The sequence below is a fragment of the Zootoca vivipara genome, chromosome 6, assembly GCF_963506605.1.
Source record: "Zootoca vivipara chromosome 6, rZooViv1.1, whole genome shotgun sequence".
NCBI lineage: Eukaryota > Metazoa > Chordata > Lepidosauria > Squamata > Lacertidae > Zootoca > Zootoca vivipara.
The window spans coordinates 54,747,509-54,765,712 of NC_083281.1; the positions used below are offsets into that span (position 1 = coordinate 54,747,509).

At 43.4% G+C, this 18,204-nt stretch overlaps 1 protein-coding gene across 1 annotated transcript in view; it reads right to left on the reverse strand.

Moving 5' to 3' along the window:
• The window catches only part of CDH11 (cadherin 11), a 104,589-nt gene that overhangs the window by 85,476 nt on the left and 909 nt on the right, over positions 1-18,204 (reverse strand). The gene's annotated exons all lie outside the window — the stretch shown is intronic.

The window sequence follows — 18,204 nt, forward strand, 5'->3', positions numbered from 1 at the left end:
AGACATTCTACGTGAAGAGCTCCGCCTCCCCCCGCCACAGATAGGTTCATTAGAACAGAGGTTTGGCGGGAACCTCAAAGGGCTGTGACGTGGGGAGGCAGACCAGGAACTTCTGCTGTTGTCTCAGGGATCAGGGTGCTGCACACGGCCATGCAAAGGGCGCCCTCCAGTTGATGGGAGAGCGAGAGCGACCGTCATTCTATCACCAAACTATGCCCTAACAAGTTATGTAGGTTCTGCACCAGGGCAGTCTTAAGCATATCGGGCACCCTGGCACCGTGGTGTGAAGATCGCTCCGGCGTGCCCCCGCCCTGTTTCCCACCGCAGCTGTCTGGCGGGCGCAGCCGCGCGGCACCCCCCTTGACGCCCTGCACCCCCCAGCCTTGCCTTAGAGCCGGCCGTGTTCTGCACACACAATTGAGAAGCTTCTTGTTGTTTTAAATCAGCCACCTGGTTCAGGATATCATGATACAAATAAGATATGGTAAGTCAGTTGATAGTTTCCTTTAGGATTAACTTTCAATTCCAAAGGAAATATGCAGGCTAGCAGGCCCGAACAGACTCCTGATGTAAGCATTGATTCTGCCTTTATCCTGTTTCAGTTCAGGAAACATACCAATCTTCAGCATTTAATAGGTTTTCAGGGAGCTGTTGGTTTTAAATCAGAGGAGGATCAAGGATATGGCTTGCAATGCTTATTCTGGAGGAACACAGAGAAATGAAATGTCATGTAACTAAACGAAGCGCTGCAGATCTTTGTAGGACAATTCATATACAGTCTTCGCGGCACACAATTAGATTTCATATAAATGGCTAGGGGCAAACAAGGGATGCTCTGTCTTCTCAATCTAGTGACACAGACGGAAGAGTTGTTTTGTGTTCTCCGATCAAGCAACACCAGCAAGCAGCAGCTAACAACAGCTTTGGCATTTGTGGGGTATCTGCTTTTTTTATTTTAATGGTGCTGTCTCTGGACTCACAAGCTCGCTTAGATTTGCTGTGCTTCAGTGAATGCAGGTCAGGCAGCCATGTGAAATTTGCTCCCAATCTGTTTGTGACAACGGTAAATTTCAAAAACAAAGGCGGTGAGGAGGGAACCGAGAACATCTTGCACAGTCAGTAAGACCCCAGCTCAGGAAACCAAATTTTACAGCTGCATTTTGTGGCCATGGTTTGTTTTCATCATCAGAGCATAAGAGGAGCTTTGTGGATCAGGCCAGTGGCCCATCTAGTCCAGCATCCTGTTCTCACAGTGGCCAACAAGATGCCTATGGGAAACCTGCAAGCAGAATTTGGGCACAAGAGCAATCTCCCCTTCTGTGGTTTCCAGCAACAGGTATTCAGAAGCACTGCTGCTTCCAATTATGGGGGGCAGATATTCATAGCCACCATGGTTAGTAGACATTTATATCCCTCTGTTCCATGAATGTGTCTAATTCTCTTATTAAGGTAGGCAGGGTCAGAGGTAGAAGTGGGTGAAGCAACAGATGTGATCCTTATCTTTGTGCCATAGGCGGCATTCCAGCCATGCAAAAGTCTGAGGTGTTTGTGTGTGTACAGAGGCAGAGAGAGTTCTCCTTCATCCATGCAGGCAATAGACATAATCACAGTTTAAAGACAAAGTCTATCTAGGGAAAAGCACCCAAGGGTGGCATGGAGCAGGCCCCCAGACCCAAGGTTCCCTGCCTAGCTATATCTGTTCCACATGGATAGCTGGTTGTGTGGTGGCACTGCCAGCTACATTGTTAAGAGACCCTCCTGTTTTCTTCCAGTTGCAGACATATTGGAATTTGGGCTTAATTGTGTGACCAGTGGTTATGGAAGGCCATATCCCCATGAGATGTGACTGTCAATTGCACAACTTTAAGCAGCAACTGCGTGGCTGAGGGTTTTTTGAGAACATCCATACTTCAGGAATAAATAGATCAGCTCCAGGCAAACAGTGTAATACCATAAAGAGTGGCTATGCTACAAAATAAACAGCCTGTGGAAAATAGATTTTTCTAACATCCTTCGGTTATATTAATCAATAGCAACAGTAAGTACACCATTTTCAGATATAATCATTTTCAAGATGACAGCATCCCTTTAAGTCAGCAGCGCTTGCTTAAAGAAAAGAGCTGTGTATGTTTGAATGCAAGAGCACATTTGCACATACTGCAGCTCTAAAATATTTAAATGACCATCGCTCGATCTCTGCAATTAGTTCCTGTTATCTGTCACATTACAGGATGCAGCCTGTTAAGTCATTCCGCTTCTCAATTACAGCCTTAGATTAAACTCTTGGTCTTCTCACCCGCAGACATTTAGCAACTAGAGAGGCCAAAAAAAAAAGGCTGGTTATTTCTAATTGGGATAGGAGGTACTACATCTGGGCACTCCCCTGATCTCTGTTGCTCTAGAGCCCAGAGTAGCATCTAATGGGCTTAAGTTGGAGAAGATTGGATTTTGGTTGAATGTTAGGAAATTGCTAGATGATAAGGACATCAGAAGCTGCCTTACACTAACTCAAACCATTGGTCCATCTAGCTCAGTACTGGCTACACTGACTAGCAGCAGCTCTCCATGTGAAATCACACACACATGTCTGCATGTGACGTCACATGCACTATGTGCCGGTGTGTATGGATGTTGCAATTCCGTGCTGCGGTGGCTGGTGGTAGCTGCTCCTCTTCTTCCTCCTCTCCACAGGCAGCACGGCACCCCTTTCTGTGGGGAGAGGCTTGCTGTTGAAGGTAGAGAGGCTCTGCCTCCATGTCTGAGCCCCCCTCCCCGAAAAGGGCGCCTTGCTAGCAGTGGCGGAGCTTCATAGCTGGCGCGTGTCCTGGGAGCATGGTGTGCATCCCGGGGGCATGGTGCGCTGCCCGCAGGGGTGCGGCACAAATCCTGAGGCTGTGGCATGATGCCTGTGGGGGCGTGGTGTCCAGCACGGGAGGGGGAGAGCCACGATGGCACCCCACCGGGATTGTGGTGATGGGGGAGGTGTGCTTTCTCCGCCAATGCACACTGGCTGGCTGCAGAGGGCAGAGTTGAAATGCTTCTCTCTTAGAGGCAGCACCACTGCTTTTCTCATTGACTTTGTGGGTGCCCAGCCCACACACTTACAGTATATTGTTGTGGGTGCCCAAGCACCCACGGCCCCCAGGAGTTGGCTTCTATGCTGGGGAATGAAACTGGGACCTTCGACATGCAAAGCAGATGCTCTACCACTGAGCTGTAGGCTCTCCCCAAAGAGCAGTTTCATCATAATTTTATTTGTATGCTGCCTCTCCATCGTTAACTCAAGGTAGCTTACAAAATAAAGGTATTTAGATAATTACAAACATAGCAAAATTATTTATAAAAATTAAATAAAACACTTCAAAAAGTACACAACTAAATTGAACAATTACCACAGAAATCATAAGATCTAAAACTAAAGATACACAAATAACAACAACAACCCTCCCTAAACAATACTCCAGCCCAACAGTCTTTTCTGCAGCTTCAGCTTTTGTAGCTTGAGTCAGTCATAGCCCCTCCCTCCCAGCCCATGTGGGAAAAAGCCTGCAAGGAAGGGAGCAGGTACCCCAGGACTCACAACCAAGATTGTCTCCATCTTTTCAGTTTGACAACTGACCCAATTATTTAGAAGGGTTGTGGTAGGTATCACTACAGGTCTTCAAACAGGGACTGCACAACCATCACTTGGGGCTGCTTTAGGCCTGGCTTTACTACATCAAGCAGTTGGATTAGATAGTCTACAAGAATCCCTCTGACTGATTTTATGAGTCTCAGCTGTCTTAAGGACTCTTGTTTTCTGTCTATGCACATTCACGTTCCTCTCTTTTACTCTGTTCCTTCTGCACCCATTTATCCAGCGCACCTGGATAAGAATAATCAGTGTGTTGCATTTTCTTTTTGACCATCACTGTATCTTACCTCTCCTTCCATAGGATATTTTGTGTCTGAGCTAATTCTATGAGGACAAGCCATAACCCAGCTGTGGAGTTCAGGATTTGCATGCGGAAGATCCCAGATTCAATTCCCAGCTGCTCCAATTGTAGAGAGGAGCTGGTGTGTCTTCCCATTGGCATTCATCCAATAGTGGTGCATGTGCTGAGCTGGAGCTGTCTTCCATCCCAACACAAGTATCCTTGCTGCTTTTCTGAACAGGTCTCAGCTCGAGCAGTGACAAGGTCTGGCCACATGGTCCTAAAGGCATGAACAGCACTGCTATGTCAGAGCTCCTGATGTTGCAACCACAGGTCCAAAATCTCATTGCTGCCCTACCCCAGCCCTGTCCAGGCAATCATCAGCAACAACAGCGTTGGGAAAGTGGCTCTGCCCAACCGCATGTGCCACTACTGCTGTTATTCTTTTCTCTGTTCCAGTAAAACAAGTTAGCAATGCCAAAATAATCATCTAGAGAAGGAACCATAGCATCTGCTTTTCATATAAATGGTCCTAGTTTCAGTCCCTGGCTTCTCCTATTTTAAAATGATTTAGTATTAGTTGGTGACCCTCTGACTAGAGTGCTTCTGCTACCCAGAGTAGGCACCATTGGACTAGATCAGCCATCCCCAAACTTGTGCCCTCCAGATGTGTTGGGCCATGACTCCCATGACCATTAGCAATGCTGCATGTGGCAGATGGGGGTTGTATTTCAAAAGATCTGGAGGACACCAGGTTGAAGAAATATGGGCTGGGTGGATGTCCAAATTGTCTAGCATAGTATAAACTAATCCCCTTCCAGAATCCCAGCAGTTTATCCAATGCTAGTCAGAGCCTGTCTCCCCCCTCTGTGACATTGGGGAAGATCAGGCAATCCCCCCAGGTGCTTCACCACCAGCAGAAGCAAATTGGTGCATTCGCAATGGAAATAGATGTAGTATCTACTGAAGCAACAGTGTAGACTTTAAAAAAAAAAGATGTAGTATCTACCAAAGAACAGTGTAGACTAAAAAAAGAAAAATGGTGGAGAAATTAAGTTTCCTTCCATTTTATATAGGTAGACACACTTTTGAACTCAAGAGGTAATTCCATATCCTTATTGTTACTTTTAAATTAGAAATGACCAGACATTTCATTCTCCTTTGGATCCACTTGCAATGCAATTATGGTGCTATTTTCAAACCAAAGAAATGGAAGAACATTCTTGGGTCACCTTTTTATTTATGAAATGTAATAGCAGAAGACGGTAAAAACAACATAATTCTCTTGGAAAGCTCAGTTCACTAAAGCTTGTTTCACCTAAAGGCTTAGTTCATAAAAGCTTGTTCAGAGCTCAGTTTGGAGGAGCTGAAATCATGCCAAGCCTTTCAGGTTTGCTTAGAAATGCAGGCTCTATAAACTCAAACCTCCTGGTTAGATTTAGTAGATATCATCTGCCTCAAAGCCCCTGTATTCTGTGTTTCTTCCTGCCACATTATTTCTAAACTATGGCATTGCTTGAAAGATCCCAGAAGCTTTTTGAAAAGGAGAGGGCTTGCCTGGGACAAATGAGAGAGAGCACAGAGAAGTTGCTAGATAATGTGAGAGGCTTGCAGCCTTCTCGAAGGGAAGGAAATTGTAATGGAAAAAGGGCATATCTATTTTCATTGGTAAAGATTATAACTAAATGTGGACAGAGAAATAGGCTGCTGCATTGCCTTACCCAGCCTTCCTTTTCTTAGCTCTGAACTTTATGGCAGACAATAGGCTCATGATCAATACTTTTTCAGGGCCATTGGTTATTCCAACCCTTTGGAATGTCTGTCACTCACCATATGCCTCTGTGGGTGCTAAAGGAAGCCATTTTGAAGTGTTCAGTCTTGGCAGAAAGACCAAGGATGAATCCGAGTGTGTGAGAAAGAAAGACTTAATTTAAAATCTACCATCTTTGTGATTGCATAATCTTTATTCAATGCATGAAGTGTTATTCTAAGTGGGTAGGTATGCTAGAGTATTTAATACCCCAAGTACAGAAAGGAGAAGGGTGGTAAATATTTGTACTTTGTTTTGTTTTTCAAAGAGAGGTCATAACAATGTGTATGAGTGAAGTGGAGGGGGGAGGGGGGAGAAGCACAAAAAAAATCAGCCAAGAATATTTTGAGAGTATTAACTTCTCTCTCTCTCTCTCTCTCTCTCTCTCTCTCTCTCTCTCTCTCTCTCTCTCTCTCTCTCTCTGTGTGTGTGTGTGTATATATATATATATATACACACACACACACACACACATATATATATGAAGAATGGCAACAGAGGAGGAATAATCATGGCAACAGAGGAGGAATAATCACCTGTTGGGTTGCATTGCTTAAATGGCATCTCTCTGAACAGAGCTTTGTCATAACCCTCCAATTTGCATTAAAAACAACAACACTAATCTTCATATTAAATGTGAATTTGCATTTAACACAATATCTGCTTTGGTTTTTACCCTAAAATCCAGGCTGTACCTGGCAAACTAGGACAGTTTGAGAGAATGCTGCATGTGGGACTGTCCCCTTAACTTGCCAAGTTATTTTAAAAAAAATCAGAAGAACCAGAAAACCAGAGAAGTAAGAGAAACAAGAACTTTCTCATCACAATGAAACTAACAGTGCAATCTTAACCATGTCTACTCAGAACTAAGCCCTATTAAATTCAACGGGGCTTACTCCCAGGAAAGTGGGTTTAGGATTGCAACCTAAGCCTGTAAAATGGTGTTCTCAGTCTTCTAGTTTGGAGGGAAAGGAAGCATAAAATAGTTTTGGGTGTCTCCCCCCCCCCGTTTCTTCTTAATCACACCATTTTCCACTCCAAGGAGCACCCCTTCCAAGTACTCTCATCCCTATAAATCGAAGAGGGAGGAAAACAAACCACCACAAAAAGGTGCATACACAACAAAACAAATCTTGTTCTTACCCACTAAATTATATTTGAAAAACTGACTGCAGTCCTCCTCCATTTCTTTCATACACCATTACGCTGTCAAGAATCATAAATGCCCACTTCTAAGTGCACCGTACATTTGTGACAGCAAGATGCCTAGAAGGGATTTCAATTATTTCAACCAAAGGAAGGACGACTGAACAAAATGTACAAATCTTGTGAATGCCACATCGGGAAACTATTTGAGCATGGGTAAAACTGCAGATCCCAAACACGCATACAGTACCTCTCTCTGGAGCTGTCTACTGAGTGTGTGAATAAGAACATAAGCAAAGCCCTGTTGGATCAGGCTAAGGGCCTGTCTAGTCCAGCATTGTATTCTCTCGGTGGCCACCTAAGTGCCTATCAGAAACCCACAAGAAGGAGATGAGTGGACTGGATTTTTGCTGGACTTGATTGGGTGGAGCTCCCTGCTTGGCAAGGAAATAGATTAGGTGACCACGGGCCATTTATTTCCTCACTCTCAGCTAAAGCTACTATACTTCACAGTTACAGGATTCTTGTGAGGGTTAAAAGGGGATAAATCATGTACACCTCAGAGATAGGATGTACAATAAATACATGAATCTCTATCTATAGATTAAAATTCATCATATGTTTATATTATTTTTTATTTCATTATGAACTCGGCTGTTCGGCAGTGGAATTTGCTGCCAAGGAGTGTGGTGGAGTCTCCTTCTTTGGAGGTCTTTAAGCAGAGGCTTGACAGCCATCTGTCAGGAATGCTTTGATGGTGTTTCCTGCTTGGCAGGGGGTTGGACTGGATGGCCCTTGTGGTCTCTTCCAACTCTATGATTCTATGATTCTATGATTCAAAGCAATATGCATGGAAATATCTCATCACGGACCTAGCCTGATTTGGACCTGCTTAGCTTCAGCAAATTGCCGATCAACCAAACGTGTGTTGCCATCGACAAACCATTAAACCAAAGTTAAAATATGAAGCAAGACAAAATAACAGCCTCAGTAGAACCAATTCTTAATAACTCAGGGTTACAAGTTAGAAACAACCATACACAGTCTGAGAGAAACTGCAACGTTCAGATAAAGTAAAGGTAAAGGTACCCCTGACCATTAGGTCCAGTCACGGACGACTCTGGGGTTGCAGCGCTCATCTTGCTCTATAGGCCGAGGGAGCCAGCGTTTGTCCACAGACAGCTTCCGGCTCATGTGGCCAGCATGACTAAGCTGCTTCTGGCGAACCAGAGCAGTGCATGGAAACACCATTTACCTTCCCATTTACCTTCCTGCCGGAGTGGTACCTATTTATCTACTACTTTGATGTGCTTTCCAACTGCTAGGTTGGCAGGAGCTGGGACCGGACAACGGGCGCTCACCCCGTCGCGGGGATTCGAACCGCCGACCTTCTGATCGGCAAGTCCTTGGCTCTGTGGTTTAGACCACAGCGCCACCCGCATCCCTAACATTCAGATACATTGTACCTATTTAGTAATATATTTATTTGACCTATTCTGTGCTATGTCAAATGCCTTTAGAGCAGGAACAGGAGATTCCACTGGTTCCCTATCACTGCAGTAGACTGGGCACCAGGAATTTACCCACATGTGCTTGGAACACAATATACTGTTCTTTGGCTGGCAATTTGAAAGACACAGCAGACACATTTTCTCTAAAAAGCAGCGTGTGTGAGAGAGAGAAGGCTAACTAAAGTTCAGTGTTCTTATGTATATCTTCACTAACACACAAATGCAAATAGAAAATCTTGGACTCTTGTTGGATTTGTGATAATCTGCAGACTTTGGGCACCCAGGCCCATGGATGGATGGATTATGCTGATCTGTACATGAGCACTTTCATCCAGGACAGATATTATCAAGATTTTGCATTTTACTTAACTGTAGTGGAAAAGTCTGCCTAAAGTCTTGTTAAGCACTTGTTATCTTTTAAAAAAGAGAGTTTGACCCTAGTATGGAAAGCTAGACAAGGGGATTGATATATGTGGTCTTTTGGTTTTATTCTTACTTGTATAAAAAGGGGAAATGAAGGGAATTGACAGGTGAGCGAAGTACAGTTTCCTGAAACTACGGGAACATCTCTACCAGACATTATTCTACCACTTTAACAGTCATGGCTTCTCTTGCCACCCACCCCCCAAAAAAGAATACTAGGAACTGTGGTTTGTTAAAAGTGTTAAGGTGTTAGAAGACCCTCTTCCCCTCACAGAGCTGCAATTCCCAGAGTTCCCTGGGAAGAGGAATCTGATTTTTAAACCACTCGGGAAACTGTCATTCTGTCAGGGCAATAAGGGCTTCCTAACCACTCTTAACACTCTGAACAATCAACAGTCCTCAAAATTCTTTTGGGGCTTCCCCCCAAAATGGCATGATAGTGCTTTAAATGTATAGTGCAGATGAGGCTTAAGATGCACAAGTCTGGATAATGAGGAATCATTTTTGCCTCATGCACAAATGAAGACCATGCTCTCACCAGGCAGATTTCTGTGGGGAAAGTCTCCCATAATTGGGGAGCCACCTTGAACAGGCTCATTCTCAATGGTGCCACTGACGCCTATACTTTCAGTCTGATCCACCAGAACTCTTACCATGTTCCTACAAAAAGGGGGGTTGATGTTCTGCACTTGCTCGGTTTCCACATTTTATTTTTTATTAGCAACTTATTTCTTCATGCCAATCACGCTAGACCCTGAGGTTTGGAGAAAACTTCTACCTTTCATATGATAAGGTGAGGTAGGCAGAACAGAAGAGGAAAGGCTCATCTCATTGAGCCCCACAAGGTAAATTTAGCACCTCATATAATAAATGTAAACCTTGCACTGTTTAACACCATATAATAAATGTAAACCTTGCACTGTTTAACACTTTGATTATAGTCTATGCACACAATGTTTTTTTTTTAAAAAAAACCCCACTCTGCTGCTTTTTAAAACATTAAAGGGGAAATTATGCAAATGTTAACACATTAGATATGATTAGGTTGGGATGAAACCTTTTCTACTTTATTTTATTTTTTAAGAGGAGAGTCACAATTACAATGATTGAGAAAGTGGGATGTTAATGAAGCATGCTATTGCTAATCAATGCCTCCCCCTCGGGTGCTGGTGGAGGCTCAGCCCAGTCGCCCTCAATGCTAACTATTTATACCTCTGCACATCTATTGATACAGTGTATTTAGGAATCCCTGAATACTCTTATAATAATAATAATTTCTGATTAAGTCAACTGTAGTTGACAAATGGAAACAAGGGCTGAAGAAAGGCCTCCCAGAATTCTTCATGGGCAGTGAAGTTGGAGTTGAGGGGATCTTTCTGGATATTCTTGGGAGGTAACATTATCCAACAGCCTTTCTCTGGAAGGTGCCTTCTCAGGAATTCCTAACACCATTTAACTCATATGCAACTGAGGAGTTGTTTCTTGGAATGAGGAAAGGTAATTTTTCTTTTCTTTTTCCTGATCCATGCTTGTCATGCGCACGCACGCATGCGCACGCACACACAAGTGCACTTAGTGGGGCTGGTTTACAGAAGACACCTGGGATCTTGTGTTTATATATCTCAGCATGGACTAGACCAGGCTTCCCCAAACTAAGGCCCGGGGGCCGGATGCGGCCTGTGAGGTCTTTTATGTGGCCCCCAGCGACCCCTGCCGCCCACTGCCGCAGCCCGCTCTTAACGGTGTGGCCCGGCTGCCCACTTCCAAGTCCCCGGAGTGTCAGAAATAGCTTGTGCGCATGCACGAGCGTCTTTCCTGGGGTACTTCTGGGCTGGAGGAGGCACATGCGCATGCACACAAGCTATTTCCAGTGTTCTGGCGACCTGGAAGTGTGCCAGAAATCGCGTGTGCACACACATATGGGCGCACGCTCCCCACACACTCTGGCCCACAGTGTGATTGGCGCTGGTGGCACCAGCCCTCAGCGAGGTGAGTTTGGGGACCTCTGGACTAGACATCGGAAATTGTAGGAGGTATGCCATTGGTCATAGAATATAAATGTTACTATGTGCAGTAAAAAAAATGGCTCTCTGGAAATGAAAACAAAGTCAGAACACACTCGGCATAAATGAACTCATTAGTTCTGGTCATAATCAAAGGCCTCTGTCTCATCTTTTTGTATGTACAGCATTCACATTTCTACTATCTAGTTGATTATTTCAAGCAAGCCTCATTTCTGGTCCAATTTGATCAGAAAATTAAACTTCTATTAGTGCAATTTCTCATATACACTAGCATGCAGATTGCATGTTTAATACTGTATAGTTCAAAAACCTCTTTTGGTGTAAAACGTAGCCCTATACATGGAGGGGGTAGGGCAGCGATATTATTTGAGCTCAACTCAGCTTTCAAATGCTCAATCAGATTTGCCTGTACCTTGGTGCAGCTATTAAAGTAACTAGAAATTCTAGAGAGGTAGCCATGTTCTTAACTAGAATAAATCTGATTAAATTAAGTAGAATAATTCTAATTATGATTAGAATATGGAAGAATTCAGTATCATTTTTGCTTTTCTTAAAAAAATGCCTTATTCCTGAAATACACTGCTTCATCTCTTTAAGGTTCTCTTCCCCCTGTGCTTAATGGCAGGGGAGAACTATTATATCTATATAATTGGACTTTCCAGGCATGCAGGTATATACAATACATTAAGCTGCCAAGGTGGCAGAGTAGAATTACTTGCAAAATGCATAAAGGCTTTGAGCTGTGGGGCTAGCTATACATATTTGAAACTTGAAGCCGATCTCCCTAGCCCTTTTATAACCGGCATTATTTTTTTTCTTATTTTTATTTTCAATCCTGTATTTTGGAACTATTCCAGGTCCCATCTCTTTCCTCTACCCTTGGATTTTAAACCTAGGTAGCAATCTTGCTGGGGGAACAGAGAAACCAGTAGGAAATCTCAAGCATGGTGGCCCAATCTGGTCCTTGTGACTGTCCCTGAACATGCCCGCTCCCCAGGTCACACCACTCACTGGCCCTGCTCTGTGTCCTCCTGGAGTATTTCTTCCACCTGGTATGTGTCCGAAAACACCTATTGCTTGCCTTATTGGAGTGGGTTTGTAGCCACTTCTGTGCAGCCAGTGAGAGCCCCGTCCATCGTTCCAACCACTTTCCCCTTAGGTTCTGCCCACAATGGGAATGTGGCCCCTGAAATGTTCCCCATAAAGAAATATCCCCACCACTGGTGAAGTGGCTGCCTTATAAGAGTGGGCCTCAAGTCAGGGACTTTGGATGCTGAACTGCAATTCTTACAGCCTAGAAACCTGGCCCTGTGCCTAATCAGACCGAGGGTTACTTTACAAGGGGCAGCCTCTGTTGGGCGGGCTGTGCAGCTGAGTTCCAGTCTAAAGATAAAGGCTTCTAAGAAGGGAAGGTAGGAACTATGAAATTCCCTATCAAAAGTTTGCAGCTGACCAGGAGACTATGGTTATAAATCCCATCCCCCGTTATAGTTATTTGTGAATCTATACAGGGCTTTTTTTCCCCAGCTGGATCTCACAGAAACTAAATTCTGGCATCTCTCTTGTGCAGTACCTTTTTCTGGGGGGACGCAGAGGTATGCATACCCTAAACATTTTGTGAATCTTTGTACTTTTGTCCATTTATTGTATTTATTTTTCCCCAATTTGAACTATAAAATGGTGATTTTCTTGAGTCAAAACGAGAGTACCCCTAAACATTTTTTTTTTTAGAAACAAAGCTCTGCTCTTGTGGGCACCATTGCCATTATAAGAGAAATATAGCACTGCCTATCAATCTTGTTAGCATATGCACATTTGATGCAAAACATTATCTTCTTGACAATGAAACAAGAGGCCATCCTACACAGATCACAGAGCCTCCTTCAATCACAAAATGGAATAAAGTTCTAGAACATTAGCCCACATGTTTGCTAGGCAACTTATTTATAGTAATTCATATTTCTCATTTCGTTTTTCTCACTGCCATCTTGACAAAGCCAGCCCTCTGGTCCACTAAAGCTTCTACCACAATGAATGGGTTTGCATCTGCAAAACTGTATCTCTATCCTGCCATACATCTGTTCATATTTCATGCATGGTGACTTGTGACCCAGTGTGCAAATGGACTCCAAACACTGTGCATTTTGTGTCTATGGGCCACAATAAAGCTCTCTCTCTCTCTCTCTCTCTCTCTCTCTCTCTCTCTCTGTGTGTGTGTGTGTGTGTGTGTGTGTGTGACTCCCAATATAAAGCACTGCCTTTGAGCTGAAGTTGGGTGACCTGGAAGCTGTGCCTGTGGTGTTTGGTCCGTGACACAGTTAAAGCACACACCTCACCAGTTGACATTGCATTGAGCCATTAAATGTACAGAATGAATAAGTCAGCATTTCAGGCGGCCCAACCTAAGGAAGTGTGGCCAGTGAAAGACTTTAGCCCCCTTCTGAATTGCAGTGTTGTGCCAAGAGGAAGAAAACAGGGATCCCTCACAGAGATACGTCATCATAGATCTGTGAGCTCACTGTGTCGTCCACCCCCACCACCTCCATTTGTATACAGGGCCCACTCCCTACACCTGCAACAAATTGGGAGGAGGGCTCATAGCTCAGTGGTAGAGCACCTGCTCTGCATGTAGGAAGTTCCAGCTTTTCGACTAGATTACTTAACCCTTCCTGCTAAAATCCATACACACAGATATATTTTTTTGCTATTGAAGCCCAGGATGCGTCCCAGAACAATTAAGTATTTTGATAAACCATTTTGCAGGAGTTGAAAGAAGAGGCATTTCATTCCTTGGAGAACGCGAGGTGACTAAATCAGCATTCACTTAAGTTGCAATCCTTTCCCCCAGCTAAATCCTGTTGATTGAATCCCATACAGTTCTTTATCATGGGGCAGCCACCATCAGAGAGCATGTTTTATTGCTGGCTCAGCCCTTACAGCGAATTCTTTCAGCTTACTTGAGATGCTGAATTTCTTAATTAGAAGTGTGTATGTGTTGTGGGGAGATTGTTTGGAGTTTCTTTACTGCTCCAGTTTGTAAATAGCTCAACATTTGCAGTGTACACTCAATGGGTTCCAAGATGATGGGACCCAAATCAAATGTAAGTCCCATTGCCTACGTGTCAAAACATATCAGAGGTTGTGGGCTGACTAGGTCACAGACTGCGTTCCATAAACCCCTGCAGTTCTACCACGGAGCTACTGCCATTCTCTATTACCTGGTCCTTTTAAAACTGGAAATGTCAGGGTCTGAACCCTGTAACCATCTTGCAGGCAAAGCATGTGCTCTGCCACTGAGCTATTGTCCCTCCTCTGGGCAATTTCTCCCTGGCCAATAAAACCTGGCCTCAGTTATATCACTAATTCAGGGACTCTGGCTGGCCTGGGCTGCAGCCTGGAGGAGAGCCTCACAACGGTAGCCGCACTTGGGGAGATGCTTTCTCTGCAGTAGAGAAAACAATTGAAGATATTAGTGGGACCGATGCCTACTTCTTCATTCTTCAGAGAATCCAGGGTGACAGAATTCCAGAAGTTTGCAGGGAACGGGTAACACTAGAAAGACCGACTAGAAAGATGTTAATTCTGACAAACTGCCTGAGCATTAGCCTGAACCACAGAGAGATTGAATTCAGTCTCCCCTGAGAGGGCAAGCAATGCCGGTGGTAACAAAACAGCTTTTCACAGTGGCCTAAAAAGCAGATGGGCCACAAGCAAGGACATACAGAAGAGCACCAGCGCCCTCTAGTGCACACAAGGCCCGGCTCTTAGGGAAACAAATTGCTAAATATAGACAGGACTACAGATTTCCTGCTAATGCCCCTGAAGGCATTGGGGGGGGGGTCTAGGTCTAGCAATACCTTCTCAAAACACAAGGCCCTTTCTTAAAAACAACTACGGTAGGATTCATAAACAAAGCAGGCACAGTAAAAATTAGATTTAAAAGAGCTTTTAACCCTTGGTGTACATGGAAGTAAAATGTGTTATTGTTTTTTGCTATGCTTTCTGGAGATTTGCTTTCAAGGGACAATATCCTCGATGAAATCATGAGGACTCTGTCACTCTCACAGTGCAATCTTATGCATGCCTGTTCAGAAACTAGTCCCATAGATAGAACTCCCAGTGTACATAGAATTGCAGCTTCTGACAATTTTTAGGCTTCTGTATTTCCTTTGTCATTTACAGCCTGACCCTATGCACGTTTGTTTGTTTGTTTGTTTGTTTGAATGAACTAGATGCTACCCTTTGCACAAGCCGCAGGACAGTTTACAACAAAATCAAATCACATAAACAAATCACATGTTTACCCAGAAGTTAGTTCCACTGAGCTTGGTGGTACTTACTTTCCAGAACATTACTTAGGATTGTATCCTTAATTGATGTTTAAATTTGGGATATTTTGCCCCACCAATAGACACACTCATCCATTTCATTTTAATTTGGCTATGGCACTCCAGTATTGAACAACTTATCCATAGTATTATTGCAGACTAAAAATCCTATGGGGGTTTGTCTCACTCAAGAATCCATGGGCATCCAAAGGAATTGTTCACTGAGGCTGGAAATGAAAAGTAAAAGAAGATCAAACAGTGGGTTTTTTAAAGCTCACTGGTATAAACACCAGAGAGGTCGTGTGAAGTGTGAATTAACAGCAGTACATAGGCATCTGATTTGACACCAAACTGGTTGTTGTTCTTTTTCTTAAATGACCAGTGACATTTGTTTAGGTGAAAACGTGATTTTCTTTGTCAAAACCTCTTGGTCAAGTGCCCCACATACAATTCATTTAATTGTTTTGAAAACAGAAGACATTGGGGTTTTGTGTTTGGTTTCTTGAAAAACACCTGAATTCTTAGCATTTCCAGAAACTAAAATTCATTTCATTGTCTTTTGTTTTGTTTTTATTTAAATGTGATTTTAATAATAATAATAATAAAAGAAATCTGCACATCCTTTGCAATTTCACAAAATTTTGTTGATGAGTTACAAAATTCCTCTTTCTGCAAGATCCATATTCAACAATGAGTGAAACTGTTTTACAAGAAGGAGGGGGGAATCCTCTCCATTGAATTTATCTTATTTGGTCAAATTGCATTTCTTTGAAAGATTGCAGTCCTATGTATATTTGATCGGAAGTAATTCCCATTGGATTCGACGGGCCTTATTTCTCAGGGAAGTGTGTATAAAAATGCAGCCTAAGTTGCCTGGACTCTAAACACGATTCATTAGCGAGGATGTAGCCCCTCCTATTAGGCTGATGTTAAACATGCTTTGTCAGATAAATGGGGGGAAATACATGATATAATCAGGTGAAGAAGAAAAAAATCGCAAGAACCACCATCCTCTGTCACCATTCTATATGCATTCCATCTTCCATATATAATTCCACAACATAAATCATTGCACTTTGTCAGATTATTGGTCCGCTGACCTCACCCCACCCACCAATGAGAGATCAACTATCATCTCTGCAAAGGGAATTTCTTTGCCTCGCTCTTGACAGAGCTTATTGTAATAGTTCCTATGCTAATGAACTCACCCAAATGTGCAAACTTTGTGCATTTCTTTTCTGCAAAGTCAGAACTGACAAGAAGCCTATAAATAGCACATCCCTATCACCCTTTTCCTCTGGTCGCATTATCAGAAGATTGGGTTTTAAATATAAATTATATAAAGTAGAACAAGGAAACATCCATCATACGGGTGTTTTCTTGGGGGCATAGAGGTCTTTGTTTGATTTTTTTTTAAGCTTGCAGACTGAAATTCTTCCTTCTCTAACTTTATTTGTTCAAGAAGCAACAAGGCAAAATGTTTTCAAACTGTGGCCAATTTTACATTTTCTGGGGTGCAGCACCTTTTAAAATGTGCTGAAACAGCCTTCTGGGATTGGAAACAAAAGAAGAACTCTTCCATGCATTAAAGTCTACTTTACTGCCTTACCATGAAATGTGCTGATGCAATGCTACAGGACCGTGGCATGCAAGCAAACAGCTTTTATCATCATCACCATCATATTCTGGAGCTTGCAATAATAACTTGCATCTGAAATCCCAAAAGGTGACGGTCACCAAGGCAAACTTTGGCTTTGTTGACAAATCTTAACTGAATCTGAGAAGAGGCCAAGTGTTTCAGATCTACCTCCTAATGAGCATTGCATGTTTTCCAAACTCTGACAAAACAGCTTCTAAACCAGAGAAGTGGATACATGAAGCGGGGGAAATACGTACACAAAAAGCCAAGGAGGAAATCCCTCTCCTGCTCCTGGTTCAGCCTACCTGAGTAGGTCTATTGCAGCCTTATTACTTTGCAGTTTCATTATTAAGCCATTAAAATTATTTGATTCCTTAACAGTGGGTCAATGGCCCGTGAAATTCTTATTGTGTCATCAAAATGAATCAACAGGAATCATGTCTTTCCTAGCTGAACTATGAGCCACGGGGATGTAGAAGAGAAAGAAGAAAAACATCACTTAGTTCTCCTTTCCCAAATTAAAGGTTGCTGTTTCGCCTGAACTACTGACCTGCATTTTGCTAAAGGGATTCCTTTGTCCTCGCAGAGCAAAGAACTCAGTCACATCACTGAGACCTGCCCTTTTTATTTTATTTTGCAAAAGCAACTGTACCAAATATATATATAACAAAGGATATCCCCCCATTCCTTACTCTGTGCCAACTTGGCACCTCTCTGCTTGGGTACTGGCCCAATAAATATTTAAAGGCACTGATGATAAATGGGCATCGCCCCAGAAAGGTAAAGTTGCTTGCCTGGTGATGTCAGATTGTAAGATGGGCTCTGGGGAGGATTCCACAGGAAGAGGGTTTTTATTCAAAAAGTGACCGTTATGTAGATGGACTGGCAGCCTCAAAGCCTGATTTATTTCACCTTCCCTGGGCTGAGATTACCTACACATCAGCCAAAGAGCATAACGGTTTTCCAGCCAAGCCACATCACTCCCTCTCTCGCTCCCTCTCCACGGGTAGCTTGTGAATGCGGCTGCAAGATGCGAGCGGTTGGCCAAACAAACAACGACAAAAACTCTCTCTGGTAACAACCATGCACCTTCTGAAAGGGAATCTCTGGGATAATGTTTTGAAAGGGTTCTCCATCCCCACAATTCTTCTTCTTCTTCACACACACACACACACACACACACGACTGCTTTCCGCCGTCGCCCGCCCCCACCCCAACAAAAAACACCGCCGAAGGCTCCAGAAGTAACCCAGAGTTAATCACAGTTCCTATCGACCCACTTTATCTCCCCCCCCCCAGCAAAAAAGAACATTTGCCAATGCATGCGATAGAGCGATATTTGCAAAGAATCTAGTAACAGACATGAGAGACGTTTGCACAAAACCTAACGAGAGAGATAAAACCTCAAA